Source organism: Hippoglossus stenolepis, chromosome 19 (assembly GCF_022539355.2).
Source record: "Hippoglossus stenolepis isolate QCI-W04-F060 chromosome 19, HSTE1.2, whole genome shotgun sequence".
Lineage (NCBI taxonomy): Eukaryota > Metazoa > Chordata > Actinopteri > Pleuronectiformes > Pleuronectidae > Hippoglossus > Hippoglossus stenolepis.
Window position 1 is genome coordinate 13421731 of NC_061501.1, and position 8027 is coordinate 13429757.

Sequence of the window (8027 nt, forward strand, 5' to 3'; positions counted from 1 at the left end):
CTTCCATCCCTCCATCTCTCCATCCCTCCTGCTGGAGGAATTCCCAACCCTCTCTGCAGGTAGCCAGCCAGCCAAGACCAGCAGAACATGTGTTTTCCTCCCCTGGTCGGGTCAACGTGAGGTCGTTCATTCATACTGTGATATAGAGGCACTGCTCTCACCCGCTCACTGGTTTACTGTGTGCCGCACCCTCACTACACATGATGGATGGATGGATAGATAGATAGATAGATAGATAGATAGATAGATAGATAGATAGATAGATAGATAGATAGATAGATAGATAGATAGATAGATAGATAGATAGATAGATAGATAGACGGACGGCTGGAGGGAAGGACAGATGGATGGATTGATGGATGGAAAAAAGAATGATGGATGGAAGAAAGAAAGAAAGAAGGATAGACAGATAGATAGATAGATAGATAGATAGATAGATAGATAGATAGATAGATAAATAGATAAACAGACAGATAGACAGATAGAGACCCCCCACCCCGCCTCTCGTCTCAGCTCAGTTTTCAGCTTGATCCTTGACGTGTGATTTTTAAGAGGGAAACTGCGTCTTTATTTTTTCATGTGCTCGAGTCTCGGATGCTTTTGAACTTTGACCGCAGAGTTATGAGTTTTCTCTTCAGGCTCAAAGGAACGTAAAGGAAAATATTTTTCGGGGGACAATCTACACAGGATATTCATGTTTCAAAGCAGGTTTTGATTTGGGTAACATCGGGGGAAATCTGGCTTTTAACCGCTTCCCCAAATTTGTTTTGTCCATTCTTTAGAAACATTGATAATATTGATGCAAGCGGAGCCCAAACACAATATTGTTGCAGATGATTGGAGAGTTATTAGTTGATTTACTCAGGAAGAAAGATGAATTTGTGCAACTTAACTTTTCCAAACATGAGAATTAGAGGCTTAAACATCGAACGCTCTTATTATTGATCAGATAGACTCTTGTTCGCAGCAGCGCCTCCACATCCCTTATGGCCTGTGATAGTGCCGGAGGCTGCCACCTGGGGGGGTGTAATAACAACCAGAAGGACCAAAGATGCTGGAAGATATTTTGTATAAAGGAAAAGAGAACGTGTACAAAGTGATTAGAGAGAAGAGTGCGTCAGAAGAGAGGGAGGATGGTGTGATTTCTATCTTTTCTGATTGTAGCCTGACTTTTTCTTCGAGGTCTGTCTCTGTATCAGGGTTTTGATCATATGTACACTGGTGACACACATAAAAAGGTCCATTAAAGTATTAGTCAAGTAGAGTAAAGTCAGGTTTATTTAAAATGCACATTAAAAACAACAGGAGTTGAGCCAAAGTTAAGGAAAAATAAATAAACAGAGCGAGAGATAAAGATAAAAGACCTAATGTGACTATTCCAGAGTTTACTGGCAGCAGCAAAGAAAACTCTGTTCGAGGTTTAAGTCAAATAAACAAGTTGTACTACTTTAACACTGGTATATTATTTTGACATGTTTTGGGAAGATTGTTGTAGTTTTATTTCCCGCCCCTAGAGAAGAGTTCAAAGAAAAATTGCTCCCCTCAACAGCCCTGTACTTTTTCTACAGTCCCTGAAATAGCAGTAGTTCAGTTGCCTGACTTTCAAAGCAGGATTAAGAAGTTATCCGGATAACTTTGGCTAATTAAATCCCAAAGCCCACTTAAATCCAGAATCTGAGCTAAAATAAATACCTTTTCTGCTCCAAAGGAAAAACTGATGCAAACAACACGCAGGCGTCCCCGACTCACTTCCTTATCGTACGGGAACGACAGCTGCGGACAAGCTGCGGAGACTGTAAAACACTGAGGGGACATAAAATGAATAAACAACAATAATAACACTTAGGTATCACAGCCTGTACTTAATGTTTATCAGGTGTTGCGGCGGCCATGACAACGTGCTGAGTAAGATTCTCGGCGGGGGGCATCCTCTCGGCCCCATCACCAGCATGTGGGGACCGACGGGAGCTGAAAAGGCGAGACAAGAGATTAAGGAGGCCGGGAGCTTTGTCTGTGTGCGCCCTCTCCACGCACACACACACACACACACACACACACATACACTGACGCTCCCATTTTTTCTTATTACCGTAAGCACGAAGGGAAAAAAGAACAAAATAGTTACTTACTAATGGACCAAAAACGTCCCCAACTCCCAAACCCTTTCACTCCCCCGAAAAGCTGCAGAGAGAGAGACCACTCACCGGATCTGTTCTCGGTCCCCACTATCGAGGACCCCATTTAGTCCATCATGCCGTGCCCTGTGAGGAATAGATTTTTTGGGGACATCTTGTGAGACCGGGTGAAATGTGAGTTAATGGGGGAGGGAGTCGGTGGTTGAGCGAAGGAGCCGGGGCAGAGTAGGTAGTTAAAGAGCAGCACAGTGCCTTCGGGGTACTCAGTGCATCCTGACTCACACTGGGAAAAGTGTATTTATCAACTTAATAGCAGGTGTCTGATTGAACATGACTATGATTACAGTAAGTTGTTCCTTCTTTTGGCTCCTCTTCCTCCTCCTCCTCTTCCTCCTCATCACACTCCCCCCTCACAGCTCCCTCCTGTTTTCCACCTTCGCCATCATTTACCTCCTTTTGCAAAGCTACAGGAGGATGGTGTAGCTCGTATTAACACCATCACAACACAATGTTACAGCAGCATGATTTATTAAACGTATGCATCATTTCAAATTTGGAGTGACATTAAACTCTATGCACAGATAAATGCGTCTTCTCTCAAGTAACTTTTATTGCAAAGTTTATTAACCGATGGTTCATGTGACCTCAAAGTGGAGGGAAAAAAAAGCAAGAATATCGGACGTAGAAATGATCTTCCGAGGGAGAAACAAGTGGATAAACAAGAGGAGGAATCCGACTTGTGGAGGATGGGGAGCGGGAGCCATTTAGCTGATAAGGCAGGGAAGGCCCTTCAGGTGTCTCCTGCTCCACTGCTGTGTAAATGAGCTCCAATTAAACAGGCGGCCCCGAGCTCTGGGTCTCCCCCCAGCCTCCTCCAGCCCCCTCGAAGCCTCCCCCAGCCCCTCGCTGCTCGCCGTAAGGCCCAACCCACCCCATGGCTCCTGCAGCTGCTCGCTCACTCCCACTCTCTGTTTTTCACTCACACTGCGTGACTCTGAGGCCTGCTTAACTTAACTTGTGTGCTTGCGCGCTTGTCTGTTGAAATGTGTGCGTCTCCACGTAACCCGCGTGTGTTTGTTAGCCCCGCAGCATTTCAGCTTACTGTCAGCTCTCGATAAGTGACAGCATGGTGGAGATTCTGCATCCCAGTGTCGGGTTGATTTGTGTATATTGCAGTAATTGCTCTGCAACTGGAAACTTATTCTCACCGCAGCCGAAAATCAAACGCAACATGGAGGAATAACGTTCCGCTGAATATTGATCTTATTTTTTTTTTTTCTTCCCTCGACCTTTTAACCTGCACGTTCCCAACTGTTGGGAGCGTCTCCGGACGCCGACCAAACACAACATTAATAGTTTGCAAACATTGTCTGATTCCTCAGAAGGCCTTTGCCACGCAGCGGCGGGGGTCTGATAACAGCGGGAGATTTGGCCAATTAGACGAGGCGGTGATTTAGGTGGCCAGATTGGGAGAGTCACTGTTGGCTGCGGGCCAGGACGCCAGGGTTGCCACCCCTGATCCTCGAGAAGCCACGACACACGCAGAGCTCCTAAATGACCACAGTGAGAGGAGAGGAGGGGATGAACATTTTAATGACCGGCGCCACACTCATTTTGCACAAAAAATATTATCTTCCTGGTCGCAGTGAATCCCAAAAGGGCTGAATATTCTCAGAATATTCTCATTATTGAAGAATACGTCGATTTTTTTTTTTTCAATTAGTCAATTCACTGTTTAGGCTTTAAAATATCAAAATATCCCCGAAACTCTTTGAATAGATTTTCTTGTTCAACAACAAATGATTTTACATTTATAATGATATAAAACATCAATCCTCACAATTTAAAAGCTGTAACCAGCAGTTTAGCATTTTTGCTTAATAAATGACAAACTTAATTAGGCGATTACCAAAAGTGTCGGTGATGGATTTCCCGGCCGACACGACTTAACATAACTAATCGTTTCAGCACCGAATCCCTCACATTTAGAAGTAAACACAAATAAAAAAGAAAAGATACTTTGTGGTGAAGCTCAGCACATTCCCACAACCTTTCTCATTTCACCCCAGCGATAGAAATTCAGATTGAGCTTTGCCTTAAAGGTGTCGTTGTTTACGACGGACGGGGTCGAAGCGTCGAGACTCGACTCCAGCTCGTGTGCAGCAGATCGCTCCCGACCTCCCACCGCACGCGGGGAGCACAATTACCTGTTCTTGTCGAGGCACACAGGCCCTGTCAGCGGCACCTCGTGCATAATACATACCTGACATTCTGCAAACGTTACCTGCCACATGTAACCAGTCGCACTGTAAAAGGTGTTTGTCTGCTCCCCCACCACTCCAAATGCTAGATATTTAAAATTAATGGCTGTGATTAAGATACTTTAAAACCCACAAATGGTATATTTAAATATTAAGTCACATGTAATTAAGCAGGGAGAAATATTCATCCCCACTGTTAGGGCAATTATAACAATTTCCATCAAGGGATTTCTCAGCTTGACTTTTGTTTCTGAGCAATAGTGATTAACATTATGGTTAATTGAAGTCATTTTCTAAGACTTGGGGTATTTCTTATTCCCTGGCCTTAGAAAAAAATAAGAAGCTGGACAGAGCGGAGGCGGCAGGCAGGGCTGTAACCACATGATTTCCTCCTCGCCGCTTCCTTCCTGTGAGCAGATTTAACTGTGCATGGTGGGGGGGTCGTCCCCAGGTGGCTGAGGAGGTCAGTGTCCCCTGTGGCAGCGGTGAATCAGTGGACAGTCGGAGATGAGGGCCCAGTGGGGGGGGACACCGATCGGGGTTCGCATTTCCTTGAATTAAAAAAAAAAACCGATGGGTGGGGGGGTGGTTGATGGCGTGATGTCCACCTTGTTGGGTGATCAGAGGCTTGTTATAACTCAACATGTCTTGTTTTTCTCCCCGTCAGACATTCCCATTAAAGCTACACCAGTAATTAAGCTATTAGCCGAGCACTAAGTGAAAATTAACACTATAGCCTGATGGCAATAACAGCTTAAAGTGCCCCTGGGGTCAAAAAATGTGTTTTGATTATTTCACATGTATGATTGACCTTCGCTGTGCAGAATGTAAATGATGTATGTGCAGAGGTGGCGAACGCCGGGTTTCACATTTATCTGAGAGGGAAAGTTTAGCACCTTGAACTGGATTTTATGACATCACAACTGGTCTGAAGTTAATCACACACCAGTGAGACGTGGAAACTCGAAGAGAGTTTTCAGTGAAGTAAATGTGTTAAACTTTTGAAGTGAGGAATATTAGAATATTCATAGATTCTGTGTTTTTTAACAAAGGAGAAGGAGTGGTAGTTAATTTTACTTTCTTGAGTCAGAAAACCTGATCAGACACCAATTATTATTCCATGCGGACTATTTTTACACACTCCTGCAGCAGGTTGGGAGGAGGGGGGGGGGGTCTTTAACTTGATCGGCCCATGTAGTTTCTGCATCAGGACATGTTGACAAGAAAATCCCACTTTCCTTAAGTTTGCCCACCGCCTCACATGCGGTATTAATAACACCCAGAGCCAGAGATTACGTTTTAATGGTGATGAGATTCGATAAATCACGAAATGTGATGAAGAGGTGACTGAGGTTGACGCTGTCGCTCAAACTGACAAACTGTTTTTGGAATTTCCCATCTGCTTGTGCATCGAGTTCTCCTGCGTTGTTTTGTCGTTTGCCAAAGTCGGCGTTCAACTCTTCTCAATCTGTTTACACGATGATGCGTCTCGGTATCAGCTAATTGCTGTGGAACAGAAAGAAAGCGAGCAGTCACGCCGCGGCCCCTCTGTCAGGATGCTCAAATCAAGACGTAATTGTCCCCCGGCTTTTCCACGCCACACAGTGCAACTCCATTTCCAAATCTGTCTCACTGTAAGTAATACGCCTGCATACTGCCATGAGTGACACGGGCCTCTCCTCCGCGGCGCCGTGACCCGTTTTAGAGATCAACGCCAGCCCATGAGCCTGCACCCAGCAGTCGTCCTCCCTCTGAATGTTATTACAGAGGGAAGCAAGGTCAGATTGCAGAGATGATGATACATGGGAAGCACTTTGGAAATAAGAAAGTCCTCTTTTTCCTTTTTTTTGCCGCTGCATCGCATATTGACCTTGGCATTTCTGACAATAGCATCCATCACACACATGAAACCTTTCCAACAGGCAACGTCGGTCCGCTGAGCAGCCAAGTGAATCAGATTAAGGAATAACACCGGTAGATGGATGCCTGACGTCAAAGCGGCGGAGGGATCAACCTCCCTGTTCCTTGTGAAGTCCACTTCCTCTGCACCCAGTCCCCCCCCCCTCCTCCTGCACCGCCCGGCTGGGTTATGTTTCTCTGATTTTGACACAGATGATTAACGGCTACTGGATTACTTTGTGCTTGCGATCGATACTACAGCATTATGCCGGTGATTAATTCAGCGCAGCATTGAGAGGTTGTCGATTCAATCATCCGCCGCGCAAGGGTTCAGCAGTTTAGACCCAAAAAAAGTTCAGTGAAAGTAAAATCTATTACCCATGTATAATTTAATCACCCCCCCCCGTCCATTCTTTTTTGTGGATTCAGTTTGTTTTTATCTCTATTACAAGTTATTACAAGTTACTATAATGTGAAAAACTTGCCTCGCGATAGCAACTCAGTCGCTTTATGGGCTTTCCAGCTAATCACTGCAGGACATCCCTTGTAAGACTAATGAAATATCCATTCACTGTACGCAAACCTTGTTTTCAAATGTCTTGCATGGGTTCAAGTTCCCCGAACCATTACAAATCGCATTACTGTAAAACAAATATAAAAAGCATCTCTAAAAGAAATGACCCTTTTTTACGTGGGTCGCAAAGTGAGATTCCAGGCTGACGGATGCTCTGCTCCAGGATCAGATCTCAGTAGTTTCCTGGTTGAGACTCAGGAAATCCTGCAGCACCTGCGCCAGAGCAACGGTGACAGTGGACGTAGAGAATCACTTTACTTATAAATTATGTTTTTATTTAAACCAAGAACACAATTTGTTTCTTCCGACACTAAAACGTCCCAAATAAAATCTAATAATTGGTAGAAAACACAACCAGTTTGAACAGTGACAAACAAAAGGCATTTGTTTTTAGGGCTATTTAGGGCAAGAGTGTTGTTCCTATAGCAACAGTCAAGTGTGTGACAATGTTTTTACTGATTATAAAATGAATGAGAAAAAACATTCAGCTAATGCTCGAGTATCAGAGAGAAATGCAGACTACAACACAGCCAAAGCTTTGTGCCAGCGTGGAAAAAGACATTAACACAGTGCACGTGTGTGTGTGTGTGTGTGTGTGTGTGTGTGTGTGTGTGTGTGTGTGTGTGTGTGTGTGTGTGTGTGTGTGTGTGTGTGTGTGCTTCAGTGAAGGGCTGCACTGAAGTACTCAGCTGGGAGCATCCAGTCAGTGACCCCTGTCTTTCCAACTGTGTGGAGAGAACTCTTCAGTGTGCGTGCATGAATGTGTGTATGTGTGTGTGTGTTGTGTGTGTGTGTGTGTGTGTGTGTGTTTGCAGGACAAAAAGAGAGAGAGGCAGATCGAAGCACAACACAAAGAACAGTGGAGCGTTGTGCGGCGCTGAGCCTCCTCTGGTCCACTCCGAGCTGCTCGTCCACATGCTGCAGCTCACGTAGCACGACCAGAGGAGAAGTCCTGAACCGCGCTGACCTTTGCACTTTGCACCGACACTGACTCACACAGGCCAAGGTGGCCGCCGCGCTGCATCTGTCTGGCTCGGGCCAGGTTCAACACACTCCCTGCACCCGGGGAGACGCAGCACACTCACTATACACACGTGGAGGTGGTTCTCATTTAATATTCAATACTGACGCACTGTCCTCAGCACATTCATCTCCATG